We start from the raw sequence: 25,026 nt of genomic DNA on the forward strand, positions 1-25,026 counted from the left end.
AGTTAAAATCCCCTCCTCCTTTTATGTAGGGCTGAGAGACGGTAACTAGCATGTGCCTGAACTCTTGTAATGACAAATTGTAATTATGAATATTGCAGAAGGAAACATGTTGATGATAGAACTAGTTAATAACAACTGAATCATGACACAGGCAGAAATCGTGTTACTATGGATACAAAAGACAATACAAAAGAGGGCTATAAGCCACTTGATGTGAGATACTTAGAAAGAAGTATGATATGGACTATTGTTCCTTGCTAAGTGGTCAGAAAGAGAAATGTTGAATGAAGAAGAGAACTCATGCCTCAGACTCATACTAAAGATATATAAACCGGCAAATTAAGAGTTATAGTTGATCTCTGTTCTATAGGTATTCTGTTGGAAATCACAACAAGCAGTCTAGATATCCCCCGTGTTCCCCTATCATCTTTCTTCAATGATAGAATTAACTTTTTGAGAAATACTATTAATACCCCATGAAAAAAGCCACGAGATAGCTATATTAGACGCATGGCACAATATACTACTATTTAATGTAGGAAGGGACTGCAGGCTTTTAAATGCATTCTGAGAGCTGATTCTCTTTCCTTATGGGAACACACAGAGACAATAATAACCACCATCCAATACTGTGTCATCTATAAAATGCTCCTGTTTAAGGGACATTTTACCCTTCAGAAACAGGGATGGCCCTGAGCACATCCTTTACTCGCAGCTATATATATCTACCCATAGGGATGATGGGTGTAGTTGGTGGCATGGATCAACACTAACACAAGTAGAAATGAAAAGGACTTCCATTGGACATGATATATCGATGACTTGTTCCTCATCTTTGTTGGGGACAGCATTTGGAAGAATTTACTGAAAAATGAACTAACACTGTTAACAACCTAAGATTCTTTTTGCGGTTATGAAATAAGTAAAGAAAAGCACCAATATCCTGAAATCACAGTGAGTGTCATGGAAGATACAACATAAATAAACCTTCAAAGAAAATAACAGACAGAAGGAGAAAATAACATACAATTCGCAACATTCCTAAGTCCATGAAATGGTGTATCCCAAATGATGAGTCACTGAGAGTAAATAGAAACTATTCCAGAGACAGAAACATTGAAGAGAACATGGCTAGATTAAAGAAAAGTCACGTAATAGAATATCCTCAAAAAGTAGTGATGGAGGCTATCAGAGCCAAAACCTAAAAAACACTGAAAAGTGGCAGTTCTGTTTAGCTTTGCAATCTATAACTAGTACACTGTGACTCACGCCACATCTGCATTGCACATGGCCTTGGCCTTGATGTTCTGTCCTAAAGTAGATCTTGTTACGTGCTACATGGGCAATCATTATCTAGCCATACATCCAGTCCTTAATGATTTATTATTACAAGTGCATTATAGTCTGTGGCACTTGCAACACGCAGACGGATACATGTCACGTTTGGGATCGGGCATCCCTTCGGCCAAGATCTAGATCAAGCCCTAAGGCCCACAGAGAGCATAACAATTCTCCTACTGTCCTCATGTATCTTTTTAACGATGGGTTCTTGCAATTTGAGTATAATCATACAAGTGGCATTTAGAAAATGGTTGAAAAGGTACCCCTTGAGACATTTGTGAAATATCAACAGTCCATACTCCTGGACTGGATTCGACATTGTGATAATTTTCTCTCAGATATTTGACCATTTACTATAGTCTAATCCATAGTGTTCCTTTCCCTCCTGACTCCTACGACCACTGTTCTTCGACTCTAAATTCAAACTGATGTTGTTGCCTTTTCTTAAACCATGACAATGATATCCTTATGTGTCAGGGAAAATTGTATCATAATAAGTGATCGATATTAAAATAATACGTTGCTAGATTGAAATTATTTTAGTACTCTGATTACACACAACTTTATTATTTCAGCCATACTCATCACAAAGTAAAGAAATGGGCATAAAAAGCAATGTTTCCCTGCCATTCTGGTCACCTTATTTCAGCTCCCATGCATCCATCAGGGGCTGTCCTTCAGGACCTTATAAAGGGTATCATTATCGACTTGCACTGTCAGTCGCAAGTACCTTACTTTTCAGGGATGATACAAGACACTTGACATCATTCCAACCATCACTATATGTAAGGCACCCATATACTTGTAAACCATGGTAGAAACTTTTGTATATTTCTGTCTGCCAGCCTCTATAGAATAAACATATCTCACTTTAAAAGCATTTATTTTTCAGGGCATATATGCAGATTAGCAGTCATTTAGAAAGCTAACTTCTTAAAAGGTTTTAAATGTTCGTTTGAGTTTCACACTCAAGTGCAGTGGAGATTGACAAGCTGCATATGTTCTTCTTCATTCAGGTGAGGAGAGTACTCCATGGAAAATATCAAGCAAGAAAGGGATTTTACAATTCAGTCACAACGTATAAGCCAGTCATTCTCACGTCAATGCGCATATCCCAAAATGAAGCCATCATTAAACCTCACCGTGTTGTGGACTCCAACATGCTTCAGACCACCCGGACACTGGTGTCTAAGTTGATGAGCGTTATATGGGTTTACCAACCTGAGTCTCCGGGGTCATACAGCTGCCTTTCTCATAATATGCACCATCGAAGTGCGAAAACACTGTTTTTCATTAATAGACACCACCTTAGAAGAATGTTCTATTGGAAAAAGTATCCAACACATTTTTGCACAGGCAGCTCATAGTATGGCATGTGATCTGCAACATTTGTATTGTTAGGTGTCTGAGGGAAACAGAGAGTTGACAGGTGGAATGCCTCCAAAGTACTCAACCACTATCAATTGCTCAGGCCTCATCTCAGTCCATTACTGTTCACTTATAAGGCCACTTCTGACTTGGTCCTTCTCTAATTAGAACAGTCCAGTCTGAATTGCTAGGATAGTTTCTGACTGACTGGGAATACAAGCAGCCCCATTTTGGAAAGAAGGGGACCCCTACATAACCAATAAGCTCACTATACGCAGGGACATAACAATAATAGGAAATAAATTAATAGCAAGCTACAATCAAAATATGCCAACAAATTCCAGGTATAGGAATAAAAATGAAAGTAACCAATAACTATGCTCCACATATAGATCAAAGACACAAATTTGATTTGAAAAATATACTTATAATTTTATTTGTATTCAACTATTTTTCTATATAAATATATATCTTTTTAAATTCATCTATTAACCCCTTCCCCACTCATGACGGAACCACTCCGTCATGAGCCACGGTCGCCGTGTGCTCATGACGGAGTGGTTCCGTCATGCTGCGGCCGTTGGCGGCCGCGCCGCCCACGCGGCGCTAATTCCCCGCCTGTGCGGGCGATTAGCGCAGTGGGCGGAGTCATGACGGAACCACTCCGTCATGAGCACAGCTCAACCGTGGCTCATGACGGAGTGGCTCCGTCATGAGCACTGCGCCACTGCGCTGCCCCCAAACCCCCCCCAGCGCTGCGGCGGAATTCCCGCCGCAGCGAAAGGGTTAAGATCATTTCTTTGTTTTCCTTTCAGGAGGTAGAAAAATATATACAGTGCCAATAATTATTTACAAAAATTAATCACAAATATCAGAAAAATATATTAAAGGAAATTCATAAACTGATATGGCAATCTGATCTGATAGGGTTGATAATACGGTCGATGTGTAGTCGATGAGAGCAATGCGGTAGATGGAGACTACGCGCGTTTCGGCAAAACTGCCTTCATCAGGGGACCATCTATTGCAATACAGATTAACGTGTAGAACTTCACTCGGCTTGGCTAGGGCTCTCAGAAATATTTGACGGCTTATAGGACACTATAAGAATATAGGATATAAAGTTTCCTATGATGTACGTGATGTCAAAAGATTCGTAGTATAGCCCCTATTTTCATTCGATAGGATTCCATGAAAATAATGAATGTTTTTTAGGAGAAACAGATGTGGTCACCAACTATCAATGTCTGCAAACTAAATCTCGATGTGAAGATGCCGCATAGAGAGTAGATTCTTTTTTAAAACGTTTTATACACGTGGCTCAACGGTATACTGCTTGAATTAGAGAGTAATGGCTTCTTATTTTAAATGGTACCTTGCTGCATTCTTGGTCTCTTAATAATAGATGATGGAGACCTCAAAACAGAGCTTCCGTATCGTCTAGCAGCGAACCGTCAACATGATATATAGTACAAGCAGCCCCATACATGTGCCAGCCGGGGTGAGCTTCAGCAGTGAATTATAGCTTAGGTTCTGTGGTACAGCATTCATGGAGCCCACACTTAAGTATGCATGTTGCACTTAGCATGTCCCATGGCTAAAATGCTAAAATAATGGGTGGACTGTTGGCAAAAGTCTCAGTTGCCTCCAATCAATCAGGACCACATGTTAGTCCATCTTTGTCCATTATACCATTTCAGACAAGGACTAATTATATGCAAATTAGACATTATCTAATACAATAGTATTAGTCAAACTTTAACTGCCTGTTCAGGTCCCCTCTGAACAGGAATATAATCAAACCTCGCTCAGTTTCTGCTTTCTTCTTATAAGTGTGGTGACTCTTCCTGGGTCTCATTAGTAAGGTGCAGTTTAGATCTCTACTATCTCCAGCATGGAGCCCCCCAAATAAGCATACATTTCACACTTAGCTTATCGCTGGATGAATAGATAGATAAAGTGCTTGAAATATTCTCAGCCACTGCAATCACTCAGGGCCGCATTCTACTGTGTAGTTTTTCATTTAAAGTGTCACTTCAGCGAGGGGCAGACATAGTGCAATCTGACTTGTTCCTTGTCTATTAGAAATAGTTCAGTTCAAAATGCTAAGCCAGATCATCTTTTAAATAAAAAACAGGTTTGGTGAGCCTCATATCTGCTCACAATCTGGGAACACTACTTAATTTATGAGGAAAGTAAACTGTTTTACAAATCGTCAGTTGAAATTGTCAAAATCCTCTGGTCTCCCAAAGTCTCCGAATCCTGAATATTCAGCTACTACAGCTGTGAGGGTCTCCATCTTCCAGATGTCTTTGTCAGTATGAAGAAGTTGGGCTGGCACCGCAGACTCAACAGCACACCACATGCCACTCTATCAGCTGGTCCCTTGAGGTACATCTCCCTTCCTTGTATATGTGGTAGTGGCTCTCACAGGCATACAACCCTGGCTATTTAGCAAACAATGACAGGTTATGTATTCATACTATCAGATGGTAAATGCTGCAGGTTGGGGCTGGAGCTGCTGGCCCACTTCTTTGATGCTCAGACTTCACATTTGCACTCAGGATGCCATCCTTTTGAACTCCAAGGTGAATATCCTATTTCCGCCATCACTGTAAAAGACATGGTTACTAAACATTTTGGCTTTTGACAAAAATAAATTGTATGACCTTGCTTTTAAGACCTTTGAAAACTCTTGGCACCCACCCTTGTAACACATCAGTGAATACATCTTAGGAGCTGCAGTCAAGTAGAATTGCACAGCCTTATTATTATTAGCAATCACCCTATGTCAGATTTCTTGGTAGGTAGCATACTGGCTCACTTCTGACAGTGAGGTGCCCATTTCTAACTTAGTGCCCTCAGGATACTTCATATTTCACCAAGACATGGTAAAAGAGAAATAATTAGAAATAAGTTGCTTGTCTATACACTACTCATACCTAGTGTTAATACTGGCTGTGAACATATTATCCTTAATGTACACATTTACCCAAAATACACCACCACCTAGTTGGTTTCCTACAATCATCTTTGAAGAACATACCATTGGCTATCTCTTGGGGAAGTATTGCTCACTAATAGTTTTATGGGGCTTCAACTTTTGGTTTGAAAATATTGCAGAGCCGTCAGCAGTTCTCTCCATCACCTTTTTCTCAAAAATGGGCTCTGTTGATTTGATCAAAGTTGCTACTCATGCTAAAGATCACACCTTTGATGCCAAGCTTTGTAAAAATATAGACATATCCCTTCCATTTCTGATGTTACCCCTGCATATATGCTGTTTGACTTTCAGCTTCAATGCGACTATCGTTCCTTTCACTACATTTCTCCTACAGTCCCACTTCGGAAACCTCTTACATCCTAACTCATACTACCTGTCCCTGCAAACTAAGACATTAGATCCATATTTCTAGTAAAAGAGACTGACATGGGTTTATGTTTGAGATGTACTCTTCGACCAGGAGCAGTAGTTCAAAGCCTCTTCCCCTGGCAGAGTATTCACAATCCAATCCCAAAATGCTGCCCTGTTTAACCTAAAATTCAAACTTATGATGCTGACCAATCGACAAGTACAATGCAGATGAAGGCAATAGCACACTCCCCTCAGTTGACAGCTTTATGTACAATCTGTTAAAGACCATATAACTGACAATTGAGATGTTAAGAGAACAAATTGTCCAACCATTAGGAAATGCTTAAAATCAGAATAGAAGTTTCGCTATTGTTTTCATCTACCGTCATACGTTACCGTTGCTTCTCTGGGCTTTCCTCTTCACAGAAACCGTGTGAAGATGTTAACTGTTTTTTCAATCAAAAAAACATGAAAGTTAAACTGGGCATACCCATGACTACTAAACGTCTGAGCCATGTTGTTGACCCTCACTCATGGCATACCAAGCCTTTTTCATTCAACTGTGTAACGACTGAGGCCAAATCCGGTCTTGGGAAGAATATACCCTGCATGGTAAACTGGCATTTATCCCTGTCTTAAGTGACCTGAATGCAAGTGAAACTGAAATCCTGACTTTGGTTGATCCAAGTGTTACACTATTTAGTTGTAGTATGTGCACTGGGGCATAGATCAGTATGTGGTAAATCAGAGTATAAAACCGTTTCTGCCACCTGGATGGATACACTAAGCATTACCTCTAGATGACATGGAACTAAAGCCCATATGAAATACAATACAGCTGTGGTGGCAGCATACTGTTTTTTGTTGATTACTAGTTCTGAGAAGCTCTAATTTCTGTTCCGGGGGTGTTTGGCCTATCAGCCTCACTAATGTAAAAGCTCTGCTTAGTTGTATTTCTTAGACCCTTGTGTTGACATCCTGTGTGATGATTATCAAGTATGTGTATATATTGTGTATATGGCAGCAAGAATCTGTGTGATGGTGAATGACTGATTGCAGGGACAAGTGTGTTCCATTTTATATTGCCCCTGGTTAAGCATGAAACAAGATGGCGGATGGTATGCAGCTCCTTGCTTCTTGGACCTGGGAAATAGAGACCAGACACTGAAGTAGTGGAGGATGTGCACTTACAATATCCAAGAATAGGCTTAGAGATTGCAGGGTCATATCTGCTCATGCAGATATGTCCACACATGGGATATAGTGCACCCTGCCTTATTTTAGGCCTGCAGTAGGGGTGAGTTACCTGGATCTAATGCAGTGTCTGTGGGCATAGCAAAAACCAAAGGAAATGATGGACGGAGTGTTGAACATTGCAAGCACTCACCCCCAGTCAACTGATCTGGGTTTAATCCATCACCGTTCTTTAGCCCACTCTGCCACCCCAGTTCAGACATGGCCATATGCAAATCAGTCTGACCCTGTGCCTCATGGGAACAGTCCAGCCCGAACTGCCAAGCCATGTCTTCCCTGGACCGGAAACAAGCTTCCTAGGACCGGTTTCTGGCATTTCAGCCGTCTTCAGCCAGGCTTGCTTGAATCCAGTGGCAAAGTGAGCAAGGGACTCACGTCTGAGCATACCCTGCCATCTTATGGCGAACAAAGCAAAAACCAAAGGAAATGATGGACGGAGTGTTGAACATTGCAAGCACTCACCCCCAGTCAACTGATCTGGGTGTCTGTGGGAATGGCACACAAGGATGTGTGCCATGTCAACTCTTCAGTTATATCTGCACCAAGACACACATCCTTCAATGGCCGTTTGCATGATCTTGGTGAGCGGTCCCTAGGGTGGTACAATTTGTGAAGCATCCCTAGTGGACCCTCTTCAGTCCTAATGCCCTAGGTAACAGGGGTACCACTTACTAGGGATTGACAGGGGTTGTTGAAGCTGTGCCAATTTTGGTACAGTTGCAGGGAAGAACACTGGTACTAGGAACCTAGTTTTCAGGGACCCAGTACACCTCAGTCAAAGTTGCATCAAAAACCATGCAAAATTTGGCGGGAGACTGCAACAGCAAAAAATTCCAGTCTCCCACTCAAAGGTACAAGCACCCAGTCATCTACTTCAAGGTACCATTTCAAGTGCCTGCCTGGTCAGTTCTAACAATGCTGCTGATATGGGACTGATCCCAGTGAACTATAACATGAATGTTCATCATGAAATAGTAAGTCAGTTTCTTTCATTATTTTGTGGGTTTGGTAAAGGCAATTCTATGAACGTACAGTCACATATAAATGCAGATGTATCCTGTTGCTCAGAGGCATAGAAGAATTGCTTTTTACTCGCAAAAAGCTGCTGAAAAAGAACTTGGGCTTGTGCACGGCGTGTTTCCAAGATGGCCGCCTAATGTGAGGCTCTGCATCACGTCGTAGCTACCGCCTCGTTTTTGGTGGTTTTTCCCCATTTATTTTATACGAAAACGGGATACCTGTTTGGGGGAACACCTGGTGACTTTCAGGATGCCACTGACCACCATTTAAAGGACCGCTGCTTCAAGTGATGTCGCTCCACTTCTGCTGTTGTTCGCTGGTCACCATTTTGGATTTTCCTGACAGGAACTTCCTACAAATTCCTCTGGATACTTAGTCATGTATTCAGTTTATGGCCTTTGCAGCATTATTTTCATCGCTTTCTGAGACTTTGGGTGTTCTCCACCTAAATTAAAATGACATACTGTATAAGTGCTCATTGTTCTGTAATCTTAGAAGAGCTTTTATCAGTCTGGTCTCTTTGAATTATATTTCAACTCACTCAGCCCTGGACATCTCCTCAGTTACATGAGTAAATAATTGTTGCATTCAAGTAGAAAATTATCTCCTAGCATACCTATTTTGCAAACTTCTACTTCTAATCCCCTGGTGGATTCTCTACATATTCCTGCAATGATGGTGCACTCAAACTTTTCCAAGACAGTTTCTTCACCCATTGCTCCACCTAAATTGCAGTCATCTTCTCCTGAAAACAAACGTCTTAAGCAGGACCCTCCTTCTCCACTGAAGACCACCCTTCCTGTATCCCTGGAAACTATCTTGGAGGAAATAAGGGCACTGCAGCCGTTTGTAGAGAAAACTAATACTCGTTTGCAAGACATGGACACTAAATGGTCATCACTAGACTCTGGAATTTCCATAGTCGAGCAACAAGTTGATGAGGTGCAAACCACTTCTATGGAAATGTCATCATTGGAGAGAGACATACAGCTCTTAAAACAAGTCTGCCGAAGACCTTGAAAACAGAAATTGACGTAATAACCTTCATTTATATGGTCTTCTAGAGGGTATTGAGGGAGGAGACCTGGTGCCCTTCTTCTCTTCATTTCTCTCGAAACTTCCGGATTTACTGGCATCAATGACTTCGAATGTTCAAAGAGCACATAGATTAGGCCCTCGCCTATCTTCTTCTTCAGCACCTTGTGGAATGATACTTTTACAGTTCACTGATCTTCTTCAAGTTATAAATGCTGCAAAATGTAAACAACAATTATCCTGGCCACGAGCCAAATTGTTTTTATCACAGGATGTATCTATGATGACTGCCAAGAGATGGAAAGAGTTCCTTCCACTTCGACTAGCCTTATGATCTTTAGGCGCACGATATGGTTTGTTTCATCCCTGTTTGTTCATGGTAACTTTTCAAAATTGCACATCCACTTTTGAAGAACCTGCGGATCTCTGGAAATTCATCAACTCTCAATCTGCAGCTTCCATGGAAGTTGCTGGCCCTTCCCCTAACACTTTAATTTATTTCTTGTGGTCTTTGTTATCTTAATCATAACCATTGACTTTTCACTTTCTTTACAGTTTGTTAATTGCTGTTGTTTTTCTCATTAAGTTATATATTTTTTTAATTACAATTACAGCTTATTGGATATATTCTATATTCCCGTTTTCTGTTTGTCTGGCTTCCCGATGTGGTGCGTTTCCCTCCATTGATTGTGATATCTTTAGTGTCTGTCACCAGTCCTTGTCTCCATTTCATACTCCCGAAAGGTATGTATCACTGCCATGAATTTGTTTTGACATGTACTGTCCTGTCTCTTCTTTATCTTTATCTCCTTCTTCCCTTTTCCTGTCTTCCCTTTCTATCCTGTTTTCTTATGGCTCTTACACCTTTCCTTTCCCTTATTTTTGCTTTGTATACTACCTATACTCCTTCACCATTGTAAGCTTTTCTGTTTCACACTTCTTGTTATCTTTTTTCATTCAGAGTTGTTTCATGGAATGTAAAATGTTTTATTAATCCTATAAAGAGGCTGAGAATTATTTCACATTTAGCCTCCTATAATCCATATTTAGTTCTATTACAAGAGAGTCACTTATCAGATACTGAGGCTCTTAAGCTTAAACGGAATTGGGTTTGTTCTGTTCTTGTTTCTCCTACATCTTCAAAGAAAAAATGTGTTATTATTTTATGCCATAAAAAAGTTAAATTGCTCTGTTACTTCACAAGAAATAGATGCAGATGGTAGATGGATATTGGTAAAATTACTTAGTAACAATAACATTTCTTTAAATGTTTGTAATATATAAGGTCCGACCCAACCAGATTATAATTTTTTGGCCCACTATCTCAAATAAATGTATTCAACACAAAGATGAATTTTGTATCCTTGGAGGCAACTGTAACCAAGTCATGGATCCCTTTATTGACCGTAAATCTCAAGTATGTTTTATCCCTCACAAAACCCACAAACAATTCCAAAGTACAATTAAGCAGACCCACCTCCTAGATGCTTGGAGACTATACAATCCAGATCAAACAGAATTTTCCTTTTTCTCTTCCCCCATGGCTCCCTTTCTCATTTTGACTACCTCTTCATTTCCAAGCCTTTAACTCAGAACCTCATCTCTTCTTCGATTGAACCCATTTTGATCTCAGACCATGCTCCGGTGATTGCTGATTTTGACTTGCTCCGTTTGCAGCCCATATCCTGTAGATGGAGATTTAACAATTTCCTTTTACAAGATCCAGTTTATTCTTCCTCCTTCACTTCCTTTGCCGTAGAATTATTTTCTTTTAATGAAGATTCATCTGTATCTCCTGTTTTGGTTTGGGGTACCTTCAAAGCTGCTGCTCGAGGCTTCGTCATTGATTTTGTTTCCAGAAAAAAGAAACATACCGTCACTCAACATAAGGCCCTGCTAGCTAATATCAAACACTTTGAACATCAATTTTATACTTCCTCATCAGAATCTATTTTGCAGCAGCTTGTTCGTACAAAGTTGGAATTTAACAAGATTTCTAAGGACAATGCTTCTTCTATTCTACTCTGTAGTAGTACCCGGTATTATGGGGGTCGCAACAAAGTTGGATCACTCTTGGCTAAATATCTAAAATCCAGGAAAGAGAGAATCTTAATAGACTCTATTCAGTCAGCGGATGGACAACATCTTTTCAAAGATCAAGACATTCTAGATGAATTTACAACTTTTTATAAAGACTTAAATACTCCAGAAACACCCTCATCAGACCCTCTAATTGACTCTTATCTTAGTAGTCTCCCTCCTCCTTCATCCACAGATCTTGACTAGACCTCCCTAGATTCGGACATATCACTCCAGCAGATAATTGACTCTCTAAATTCATGAAAGAAGAATAAATCCCCCGGTCGTGACGCTTTTTCTTGCATTTTTCAAATCTCCTACTCCCCAAACTTTTTAACATCTTTCAACATTTCTGCACCATAGGTGAAGCAAGAGGTACCTTTCTAGAAGCCTCTATCTGCCTTATTCATAAAGAAGATAAAGATCCCAAGTTCTGCAAAAATTACCGTCCTATATCTTTGATAAACGTAGATTATAAAATGTATTCTAAAATATTAGCATTAAGTCTTGAGTCATTCCTACCACATCTAATAGGTCAAGAACAGTGTGGTTTTGTTAAAGGCAGTTTAACCTCTGATGATTCTCAGTTGTTTTTTAATGTCTTAAACAAAGAATATACTTTATCCTATTCCCTAGCTGCTATGTCTAGTGATGGAGAGAAAGCTTTCGATAGAGTTGAAATGCCATTTCTATTTAAGGCACTTAATTGGCATGGCTTTGGACCTAAATTCATTTCCCTAGTTTCATTACTCTATTTGTCTCCTACTGCTTCTATTATCGTTAATGGTCTTGTTTCAAAACAATTTTCACTTTATCGCGGGGTCCGACGAGGTTGCCCCTTATCTCCTCTTCTTTTTATCTTATCTCTCGAACCCTTTCTGACTCACATTCTTCATAACTCTTCTATTTCTGGATTTTTATATGGAGATCAACACTTGAAACTTTCTGCATATGCAGATGATATTTTAATCTTTATATCAAACCCAAAAAATTATATTCCCCCATTGTTACAAGAATTTTCAGATCTGGCTATAAATCAATTATGATAAAATGGAAATCCTTCCTAGAACTAAATGTTGCCTCAAACATCATTTTGACCCAACTGGATTTAATTGAAATAACTCTAGAATTAAATACCTAGGAAAATGGTTTACTAATTCCATTTTGGACTCGGTTACAATAAACATGAAATGAATTCTTGATTGTGTTTCCAATCTACTCTCCTCCTGGAATCCTCTTTTTCTTTCTTGGTGGGGACGCCTAGATTCTATCAAGACGATGATTACTCCTATTATGTGATATATTATTTCAATGATCCCAGTTTATATTCCTTCCTTGTATTTTAAATAACTTGAATCCCTCCTCTCCAAATTTTTGTGGAAAAGAAAAAATCCAGATTCTCTTTATCCCATCTTAGAAAACCAAAAACTATCAGAGGTGTACATTTTCCAAATTTTAGATTATATCACAAAGCTTTCTGTCTTCAACATGCCTCCTACTGGTTCTGTACAGATGTTTACTCCTTTACCCCTCAATGGGTCTACATTGAACGCTGCTTATTTTCCCCTTTTTCTATCCCGGATGTTCTCACCTTTATGGCTAAAACTACCTTTACATCTCTGCCACTTTTTAAACATACTTGTTTACTGTTAAGACCTCACTATCAACCAAAGATACTATCCAGGAACACATTTTTGCGCTCTCCTCTTTGGCATAATCGTCTTCTCGTCATTAACAATAGACCTTTGTCTTGGTACTCTTGGAGAACTAAAGGTATTATCTGGGTTCAAGACATGTTTGACGGCATTTCCCCCTGTTCTTTTCCTCAATTCCAAGCCACTTTTAAATGTCCATGCTCATTTTCATACCAATTCTCATTACTCATGGAAGTATTTCTGGGAATTTTTATTCTCCTCCCTGAGGACTCCTTATCTATATATGACCCGCTTCTTAAAATTCTGTCAGTATCTCCAAAAGCCTCTCTGACATATAAATTCTTTAACTCCGCTGATCCGAAGGGACGCAAAACTAAACTGGAATTCGCATGGGAAACTGATTTGGGTTGTGAATGGAGCACTGATCTTTGGAGCGAAATATGGACTAGATTGCTAAAAATGTCTAGATCTGCATCCACCACTCAGTTAATGTTTTTTTCCATACCATAGATTATTTTGTACTGTTGTATTTTAATTATTTTACCATAGGACCACACTTACCAATAGTCCATTCCCAATTACCAATTATCAATAATCAGTCAGTTGGCAGTGAAGAAGGGTCAATCATTTATTATACAAAGGAACTCTGGCCAGAGGAGCCTCTCACATCCTCACCCCTCGAGGTGCGCGGAGAAGACTGAAGACTTACAGTCAAAACCAGACAGATATACTTTCAGTGAACACATGAAGTCAGCACATGGAAATCTACAAGTTGGCTCGGAGGAGAGGAAGACCCATATTTGGCGCACATAATTAGCTCAGCTCAGGCACAGGAATGTGCTTATCTCACAACTCGGTCTTGGGGCCTCAGACCGTTTACTTTCAGCTGCTCTTAGTAAATCACACTCCAAGAGGGAGGGGGATTGTGCCATGTACGGAGCTACAGAACAAATGTCTGCATCAGAGGTCTTTTCTGCCATTAACAAGCTTCTATTTCTTATAACAGAAACATACAGAAACATCCATATTATAGACTTAGCTGGAGGAAAGCAATGTAGCATAACAAGTCTCTTACTGAGAAGGCAAGAATAAGATAGAAGCTTCCACATTACAGAAACAATTCTATACACCTGAAGCTTGCACATTACAAAGATAGCTCAGTGGGTTGCAGCACATGAATAACAAACTGCGACTTCATATTGATTAGACATATTAGATACACTGGGCTTAACTATATATTCGACTCGATTACTTCATCCTAACCAGAGCATGATAAACTAAGGGTAAATGGTGGACAGAAAAGACCATGTGACCGAACAACGAGGGAGCCTCAAACCAAAATGGCCGTCGTTCTGCTCCCGGCCCTTTTATCGCATTAGGCCTAACAGGAGTTTCGGACTATTGGTTAGGCTAAAACTAAGCGGACTGGTTTTAGATATACTGTGCTAATCATATATTAATATTTGGTCACCACAGTACCCCCCTTTCCAATGCTAATTTCACACATTCTAATAATAAGGCTTGCTGTTCCTGTGATCACTCCTTTGCTGACCTGTACCACCTCCTGTTTTCATGCTCTCACGTATCTTCTTTTTGATTACAAATTGGTCCTCGAATCTCATTGATTTTTAACTAACATATCCCTTTATCAAATACTCTTCTCTTCATGGGAAGTCTATCAGAGTCACTTGGGTTGGTGCCGCTTGAGCGAGGGTTGTTTGACCTCATGTTAGCCCTAGATTTCAACAGATTACACTGAATTGGAAATGCTCAAACAAACTCTCAGTCAAATCCTGGTGGAAAACTGTATGCCACAACCATAGGTTGGATACTGCTTTTGCCTCCTTTTGTAATCCACATGTAAATAGAGACCTATTTGGTTACCGTTAACTATTTATTTAAATAAGATCTCAATATCTCAGGTCTCCCGTAATAATTCTGAAAATTTCAAGCCTCCATGATTTTCTACTTCTTTGCTCTTTTTCTCTTTAGTAGTTATTAGGATTGTAAAGATTATCTGAAACTATGTTAACTGTATCCCTTTTGTTTTTTATTTAACATGTATTGCTATTTGATTCTTAGCTACAGAGTATATTGTAGAGCTCCCACTTTATTTCCCTCCCTTCTCTTTCCTATGTAAACCCTAACATGTAAACAGCGTTCTGCTATGTTTTATGGCGAACTTTTATTTCACATGTTGGTTACTCTCAAATACTGTTACACTTTTGCCCTATGTTTATGATGATTTATATTAATAAAAGCTTATTAACCATGAAAAAGAACTTGATCCTTACTCAAGCATGACATCATCAGGCGCTCCACAGTGCCAAAGCCCTGGGTCTCTCACATAGTGGCAGTGCCTTTAAGATACAAGGAAGGAGTCAGGCACATATGAGTTGACATGCATCAAGCCAATAAGGCCATTGAGAGAGTGACATCCTGGTCTGCACATTTCTGACATGAGAGCCCAATTGAATGGTGCGAAGGTTTTCTCTCATCTTGACTTAAACAAAGGATATCACCAGTTGGAACTACGAGAAGATTGTTGAGGTATTGCAACCTTTTCTACACACATTGGTCGATTTCGTTACAAGTGACTGAGCTTTTGTCAGTTATATGCTGCAGAGCTTTTTCAAGCTGTCATACAGCCTTTTCTGAATGTTTTTAATTATAGTGATGACAACTTAGTTTACAGAGCTACTGAGAAGGAGCATGACAACGCTCTCATGCATTTCTGTAGATTTCTAACCATTGCTGGGTTAACTCCAAATGCCGATGAGTGTGAATATCATAAAACGACATTTAAATTCTTTGGCCATATCCTTTCGGCTGGGGACATGACATCTGATCCAATAAAAGTGCAAGCTATGTCTACTGCCCGTGCCCAACAGGACATTTCCATGGCCAGATACTTTTCTCTATATATACATGATTTTGCTATGATCAGTGCTCCGGTAAGAGAACTAAGGAGAAAAAAATGTGTTGTTTCATTGGTCACTTGAATGCGAGCAGAGTTTCCAGAGAATCAAACAAGCCATTGAGAAGGCTACTAAAAGTGAATACTTCAATTCCAAGCCGCATACAGAGATTATAGTAGAGCTAGCCCTGTCTGGGTTTGTATGACGTTACAACGCATGCCATTATCCCGCATGCCGTTACAACGCATAACTTTACCCTGACTTGCTGTCCAACTCTAGTGTGTGCAACAGTAGGGGAGGTGTTGGAGATAAATTGAACACTGTCTACCCCCTGCAGCAAGCCTTTTGCTTTGATAGGACATGCGGGGTAATAGCATCCGTTGTAACACATGCGTTGTAACGGTTGTTTCCCCTGTCGGTTTATGCAATACAACAACACAATGGACAGCCAAATGCAAAATGACGTACCGTAGCTTAGGCTAGTAAAACATTGTCCCAAAGTAAGCTTGCTTATTTACAACCTGAGCAAAATAGCTTGGCAGTGGTGTGGGCTTTTGAAAACGTCCGCGTAGTTTCATATGGAAAGCTTTACACAATAGCGACTGATTACCAGGCCTTGTTGACAATATTTGGAAATCCAAAAGCCAAGAGGACCTTCGTATTGAACGTTGGGGGTTGAAATTACAAAAATGCAACTATGCGATTGTACATCATCCAGGGAAAGAACATAATCCTGCTGAGTATCGCTGAAGAGTATCTTTGGTAATCCATATAAGACAGATGAAGCCTACATAAACTTCATTGTGAAATCGAGCACACCAGCCGCCATGTTATTGGAACAGATTGTCACTGCAACGAGCCATGATAGTGATATGCTAAAAAGACATTATTACTTACACATCCTGGACCCAGCACTCTCGACCTCTGACTGGTGACAGTGAATACTTGATATCTAAGAATATCAGAAATTAACTGTCTGTAACCCAACAAGGTCTCAACTTGAGAGGTTTATGAATGTTATTCCAGAAAATCTAAGATAACAGATAATTAAGGTGGCCCATGAGGGACATCAAGGAATTTTTCCCACCAAACGTGATCTCCGTCATCAAGGTCGTTTTCCTCATATTATGAAAGGGTTGAAAGCGAGTTCAAGGCTTGACAATGGATTTCTTGTTGGGGGAAGACTGAAACTGCAGAAGGGAGGTCTTCAAAGAGGGAATGACAGTTTGGACGGGACAGAACCTCACCCACACATCTTTCACCCACAGCCAGACAGGAGCCCCTGTAATTCGATTAGTTAGGAGGATGGAAGGAGAGTGTTAGGGAATCTTAGCCACACCAGTGGGTTGGGTTATCCACATCAAACTCTTCAGGAGAGACTTTCTCCATTTTTGATTTTGGAAGAATAGTGCTGTCTAGGACAAGAATATGCCACACTTTGGAGGCCGTTGTCATATACCTGGGTGTCACAATGCACCACATTGGTCAAGGGCGTACCCCTGCTTGATACACGGGATCATTGAATAAATATGGAAGAGTTGCCATGCAACTCATATCTGCTGCCAGAAACAACAAGGAGAAGAAGGGTTAGCCCTGCTGGAACCGTGACCTGAACCCAAACGATTGATCTCTGAAGAACTGGATCTGCTTTACAATTTGGGACAACAGCCCCAAAGACTTTGCCTGGCTTCACAAAGATTAAGGAGAAGACTCCCTGACAGCAACATGTTAACAGAACTCACCTGCACAATGTCCCCCAAGAAGTCATTAGTCTAGAGTGAGGCCAGTGAACTTTTAAAGATTGGCCGTGTGCATTGGGGGAATTGTAGCCCCAACATCCCAAGAATCATCTCAGAGTTTCTAGACCCTTGGATTCATGTTTTGAACACCTTGAACCCACAAGAGGAAGTTCAGTAAGAATTTCTAGATGTTCTGGAGAAGTTTGGAGCAACGTTTGTAAAAAGCTCTATAGATTCACTAGGTTCACTAGGTGGGTGTTGTAGTCCCTGATCCCAAGAGGCAAACCAGAGTATCTTAGCCCGCAGCTGTCCTGCATCAAGAAACACTTATGGAAATATGCATATAGAACTTTTAACTTTGTCCTGGTCCAGCACAACCTTTTTTAACCCTTTGAGCGCAATTTGCTTCTAAGCGCTATTTTTATTGTTAATCTTTAAAAATTCATAGCACTGGTTCTCTACCTTGTATGTTCTTCATTTTGGTGTCTATTTATTCATAAAAAATGTAACCTATTTTGTACAATGGTGTTGGCTTTTTATTGTGTATTGTGCTTAATTATTTAATGTATTGGTGTTTATAAATGCTTTATACACCTGCCTCCTAAGTTAAGCCTGCCTGCTTGTTACCAGCTACCAAGTGTTGAGCAAGGGAATATTTTAATAAGATCTTGACTGAACCTTTTTATTTTGTTTGTAGCCGTATTGCTAGTGGTAGGTCCCTTTTCATCACTACTACTACACCACATTTCAACACACCTCAATTAAACCAAGGTCCTTTGCTTTCCAGTAAGTTTCAGTTTTTGAATCAGTTCTCAGCTATTTTTTGCAAATGACATACATACAAGCCTGCACTTGCAGGGCTATTAACATTGAAACAAGGCAATTAAGAGTTAACTACCTACAACAACATTTTTCACGAATTTATCTTAGAAGCTGTGTTTGTGAATGAATTCACAACCATTGCATTTTACCAGAGTTTGAAGGAGGATTTAAAGAACACATTGTCCATACTAATTAAAAGGCCCTAAAAAAATCACAGAGTTGATTTGTTTAACCCTTAAAACTGATGCAGAGCAACAGCAGTGAATTATGGCAAATTGCTCTTTGAAGCTACATTCCTGGACATCCTAAAACAACAGAAGACTCAAACGTGAATGACCAAAATGTACAAAATAAAATAGTACAACAATATCTTGTAAACAAATATTGTCAAGTAAAAAATATTGTGGGACAGAGAATAGAAGGTAAGAATATAATTTTGATGTATAGGATATTGATTTTTAATTATTGTTGTAGTGCTTGATTTTCTCACACATGGTTGCCACCTTACTGTTGGTGAGCCGCATGAGAGATAAAACTATGCCACGTGGCATTTGGTACAATTTTCCGAACCTCCACACTCCAAGCAGAGCGCAGAGTAGGCAAAACTCCATGAACTTCGCCGGATCACTCTAATGTACACCACTCCAGTGTGCAGTATTCCAGTTTATGCTACTCCACTCAACCACACTCCAGTGTAAACCACTGCACTGTATGCTATTTTGAAATAAAATATTAAAAAATATGCTGCTGCATTGTACAAGACTGCAGTCCAAGCCACTGCCCTGTACAACAATACACTGTATGCAAAACATTCCATTATATTGAAAGGACGTAACTCTACTGTACCACGCCTTCATGTATGCTATCCCACTCCAGTATACAGTACTTCAGTTTATGGCACTGTAGTATATGCTCTTCCTTTGTATGCAAATCTGTATACACCATTCTAGTGTACGACACTCTACTCTATCCGACTTCACTGTAGGTCAGTGCACTCTATGCACCTCCACTCTACGCCACTCTGCTGTATGCCCTTCCAGTTTACGTCTCTACAGTCTAACTAATTTCTCTCTACACTACTGTACAACACTACACTGTGCCACAGTACAATATACATACTACACTATTCTCCACTATATTCTGCCGCATTCCACTTGCTAACACTCGACAACAGTAAACTGTACGAATATCAAACAATTTTATTAACAGTATAAATAACATGGAAATTTTCCCAAAAATTCCCAAAATTAAAGATAAGTTATAGTTAGGAAAACTTTATTTATGTTTGGTATGCAAACCAAACTTGAACTAAACAAACATTTGAAATTCTAAAGTTACAGTTATCTGTTTACTTTATCATTTATGCACCACTTTCACATTACTGGACGTTATACTTATAATTTATACTTATGCACCACATTTAAAACAATATATTTATTGTCACCTAACTTGCCCCACTACATTAACTGTTCTGCTAAGCGAGATAATGTTGTGTTGTGGCCAAGAGACAAGTATATGTAAGAAGAGTATGCACAACTAAACAACGAGTGCATTTACAAAAGAATTACAAGAACACAATATTTGGCTGTCAAGGAAGGTGTTTTCAGACATTTAATGGAATGGCAAGAAGTGGAATCCTAAAGGTTGTTTACCCAAACTTAATCCCAAAAATACAGAAGAATAGGGAGAAACCACCAGGCAGACTTATCACAGCAGCTATTGACAGCCTGTTTGCAGCACATGCAGGCACTCTCTGGGATTACTAGCACCTTTTATTTGCAGACGTGTCTGCGAATAAAAGGTGCTAGTAATCCCCGAGAGTGCCTGCATGTGCTGATTGCATGTGCTGATTGTCGCGTGCGTTTGGAGCTGCATTTATACGTGAGTCCCATCCTCACAACTTATAGCACCCGCCTGTGAGTTCGGCAAAAGCCTGACTTTGATGGGTTTGGAGCGAAATATATATATATATATATATATATATATATATATATATATATATATATATATATATATATATATATATATAAAGCTTGAATCTATCTATCTGTCTATCTATACATAATGTTGCAAACACATCGACAGATATTCTGGTGCACTTCTTCAAAAGTTATTTTGCCAAAAATGTACGCAGTTTATGACCTTTATCTCAAACAAAAACATAACTCTATTTTTAATCCCTGCATCATCCTCACAGGAAAGAAAGAAAACTACATTTCTGAATTTAGGGGTTCAATCACACTGTATTAAAACCATGAAATCCTAAAGTTGCCTAAAGCCGTCATGCAATTTTAATATGCTTCTGTTATATTTTCTAATATAGTTTCGATCAAATATTAATCTGAAGAGAAAATAAAGCCAGCATGAATTCATCATCCATTATTTCAAAGTGCAAACAATATGAGTTGCAAAAAAGCAGTATATTAGACCTTAAAAACGTTTCAAAACTCTGTCAAACAGAGATAAATGTGTGAAAAACAGACATTATTATCACTAGCTGCATGCAATAATACATACAGGTATTTTTCCAGTTGTCAGTGGTTTGGTATGTTCATTTTCTTGATGTACAATGAGAAACGCACATTTGTACAACTTGCCTCTTGCTAATCGTTGTAGAGAATGGTCACAGTATGCACACCTTAACACAGAAGTAGCTCTAGAATGCTTTTCTAAATGTAAGATGACCTTCATACCTGTCAGACAAAGGGGTGGAGATTTTCATTTGTTTGAATACTCTTTATTTCAGCAATATACCATAAAAGAGATGCAATATATAATATAATAAAAAACAGACCTTAAAAATAAAATCAACATGTTGAAAGATAATAAACATAGCACCACCTATTTAGAATTCAGGTGTAAATATACAGAGGACCATTACAACAACACATAAGGAGGATTAAATACCCAGGGGGATATAATTAAAAATTTTAATTGTAAAATGTAGAATGTGGCCATTTACTCATAAATTACCAGTTTTCTGCTTCTTATAAATTATTAACCAAGCATGGAACAAATATCTGGAAACTGCGAAAAACTGGTAAAACGTTTTGTGTCAGCTTGGAGGATCCTATAAGCTTCCTTGTATCTACTTACACCCAGCTTTATGCAAATTGGGACCAATCATTTTGCACGCGGTTCTTTGTATAATGGGCAGAAAAAAAGCAGATGTGATATATCCTTCTTCTTATAGCCACAGAAGCTACACCCCTGGTCTGAGTTACTCAAAAGGCTTGACGGAACTAAATGTGCAGTTTTTTTGGTAAATTTGGTTACATATCATCTAAAAAGTGTTCATAATTGTAATTGTCTTTTATCATTAAAAACGATGTAGTTAAAGTGCCTTGTGCCTGTGATAAAATGAGATTATGTTTATGAGTGTGAAATTGTTTTTTTTAACTCTTTCACAGAAATGAGATTGCAGCAGCCCGCTGGATCACTCCACAGATTTTCCAGACCCATCCCCATTAGGGAGTCTTTCACAAATGTAATACAAGATAGATTTGCAGCATTTGGATATCTACGGATTTCCACCAGCCCATTTCAATAGGGCAAAAGTTTGGGGTGGCCCAAATGCACCTCCAGAAAATGAATGGCCGAAATTCGATCTTTCAGTAATTTGCCTGAGTCCCAAATAGAGCTTCAGAGGTACTACAGGAGTGCTGAGTGGTAGACATGAGATTTGCCTAATGGGCCTATTTTCTACCATTTTCAGGGGTGATTTTCACATAAGCGAGGGGCGTTGCAGTAAAAAATAATACTTCAGAATCGAACCTTCATAATCATTAAGACTTTCAATTAAAAAGCACATAGCCATATTATCCTATTATCACCACCCGCCTCCCTACAGTTACATGTATCTTTAAGAAGCAGAGTTAATGAGGGATTAAAAGTCGCACCCTTAATTGAGGGAAATTAGGAATTACTGAGAAATGATGAATTGCATACTCAATCTCCAGTAATTCCTTACTTCCCTCCTGATCCTTTGCCTGCTTGGAAGAACTAGGTCAACAAGGTGTTTGGCAGGCCTACAGGGGTGACAGGATTGAGGCATATGAAGCCTATGAAAATATATGGTCTTGAAGGAACTGGGCTCATAAGTTCTAGATCTGTTCTAGAGTGAAAATCCGATGGTTCGTTTTCACAGCATGAAAGTATAAAGGGGAGAAAAGTTCTTAGGACACAGTCAATGAGCCAATAACTCCTTTGAATACATGATAACCCACGGCCAACTACTTAAGATTAGTTAGGGTTATTACAAAGCCAAAAATAACTGAACATAAAGACACCTCAATGTGAGTGTAGAAATACACAGGAATTAGCATGAAGCCAAATCAGCGCATCCAGTTTAATTGGCACAGCATAAACAATACAATTAGTTCAATAAGTAAAATACAGAAAATCAAAAAGCAAGACTTCAAATTCCTGTGCATCGAGGGTTGGTGAGTGAAAAGCATTAAATATGTCCCTACTCTAGCCGTGAGGTGATATCCCAAATAAGCATTTTCAGAATGAGGAATGAAAGGTGTCATCATGTGGATTCTTCCTAAGAAGTCACTTCATGATCGGTGAGTAAAGTAGCACGCAACTGCAAAATCAGAGCTCGTTCTAGGATGCTCTCTCTCTCTGAAGGCAGGGAAGAAGTGACGCACTATGTCTAATTCCAAAAACAATTATTGACAGGTGACATCCCATGGTGCACTACAAGTCATGCCATATACCCTGGGTACAGCCCTGAAGGAACTTTTCCACAATGTCGATGGAAGCTCCCTCATTACAGTTTGTGCTTGGTTCCCAGGTCCTCTCTTGTGTGAAACACAATAAACGTCCTTTATCGACTCAAGCCACATGATTGTAACCTCTTCTCTCCTGGCCTAGCTGTAAAACAAAGACATATTCTATCTAACAAGAGTGCTTCTTTCAGCTGCAACACAAAACGGGAGAAAGAATAGATTCCACAGCACACATGAAATTCAAACTGTTAAGAGAGTTTTCAGGGACTTGTATTTCAGGCCTACGAATTTCAGCTAGCATAGGAAAGCATCGTATAAGATTTACGACTTCACATAACATTAATGCAACTCTGAATAGTGCAGTTACCTACATATAAATGTCATGATTAACATGAGCATCTAGTACATGAATAATTATCAGCTGCACAACACGAGTTCTTCAGGTTAATATTTTCTGCTAGTTACATTCATTTTCTAGGTTGATTCTCCATGCTACTTTTTAATGGCTTAAAATACATCATGTTTCCAGTTAATACATTTCCCAATTCTAATGCTTGATATTAATACAGCAAATTATTATATGGAGGTGTGCTCAATGTGTGATTATGATGCAGCCCCTACAACTGAAATGAAATTTCTGCTTTATTAGTTTATGGAGGTCTGTAATCTCTGGAATTTGGGGAGGGTCTCCAGGGGCATTAAATAATGTTAGAGTTGGTGCAAAAACAATTGTAAACCCATTTTGCACTACTTTGCTGTCTATTTAATAAAACATAGAACAAAATGTTTTGCCGAAGGTCATATAAAAGAAATTCTTTGTACTTAGGTAAAATTTAGCACATTGATTGCAAACTCTTTCTAAACATATGAATAACACTTTTTGCCAGTAATTCATTTTATATATGCAAATGAAATGTTGCCAAACTCACCAGTACAGGAACATCCACGATAAAATGGACCAAGCTAAATTAGCACTGTTCTTGTTGCTCAAAACAGAACAAACTAATTTCACATTCCACTGATGAAACGTAACAACGTTAGATTTGTTTACCAAAAACAACATATCTATAATCGGTTTTCATCATGTTTTACTTGAAGCAAATACAGGTCATCTTACACTTTCTTAGGCAAAAGGCTAAATTGTGAATTATTTTTGCACCAGTGCTATTATAGCCACAGCAATATTAAGGCGAGGCGGTTTGATCATTGTATACACACATTCAAAACAGTTGATTTCTTATGACTAAACTGGTATGCCCTAAAAACAAATTCCCTTACTCTGTTGAAGTGTGAATTGTATGTGTTGTCTCTTGTCTGCTGTTTGAAGAAATCTAATTTTGAAAAGCAGCCTCAAGTCCACGTTCAATGTTGACCCCCAGTTTCAAACTCTGAAGGTGGACTACACATATACAAATTGTGCTTAGTATTTATTCAAGCACAAGCACACATTGTATGTTTGGGAATCCTTGCAAAACACCCTTTACTATGCATTAACAAACCACTTGAGCTGATACAATGAATGCAATGTGTATGTTATACTGGAATGCTCTTAATGATTTGTTAGTAGCAATAGGCTTCTCTTTGTCTATCAAGAATGCATGCCACGTGACCACTGTAAGTGTTCTGTTTGTAAAGGCAGTCAATATACATTCAACTTTAGGGACAGCTTGCACGGGAACAGACATGGGAATCTATGTTGGATAGGGA

The sequence above is a fragment of the Triturus cristatus genome, chromosome 2_2 (assembly GCF_964204655.1).
Source record: "Triturus cristatus chromosome 2_2, aTriCri1.1, whole genome shotgun sequence".
Classification (NCBI taxonomy): domain Eukaryota; kingdom Metazoa; phylum Chordata; class Amphibia; order Caudata; family Salamandridae; genus Triturus; species Triturus cristatus.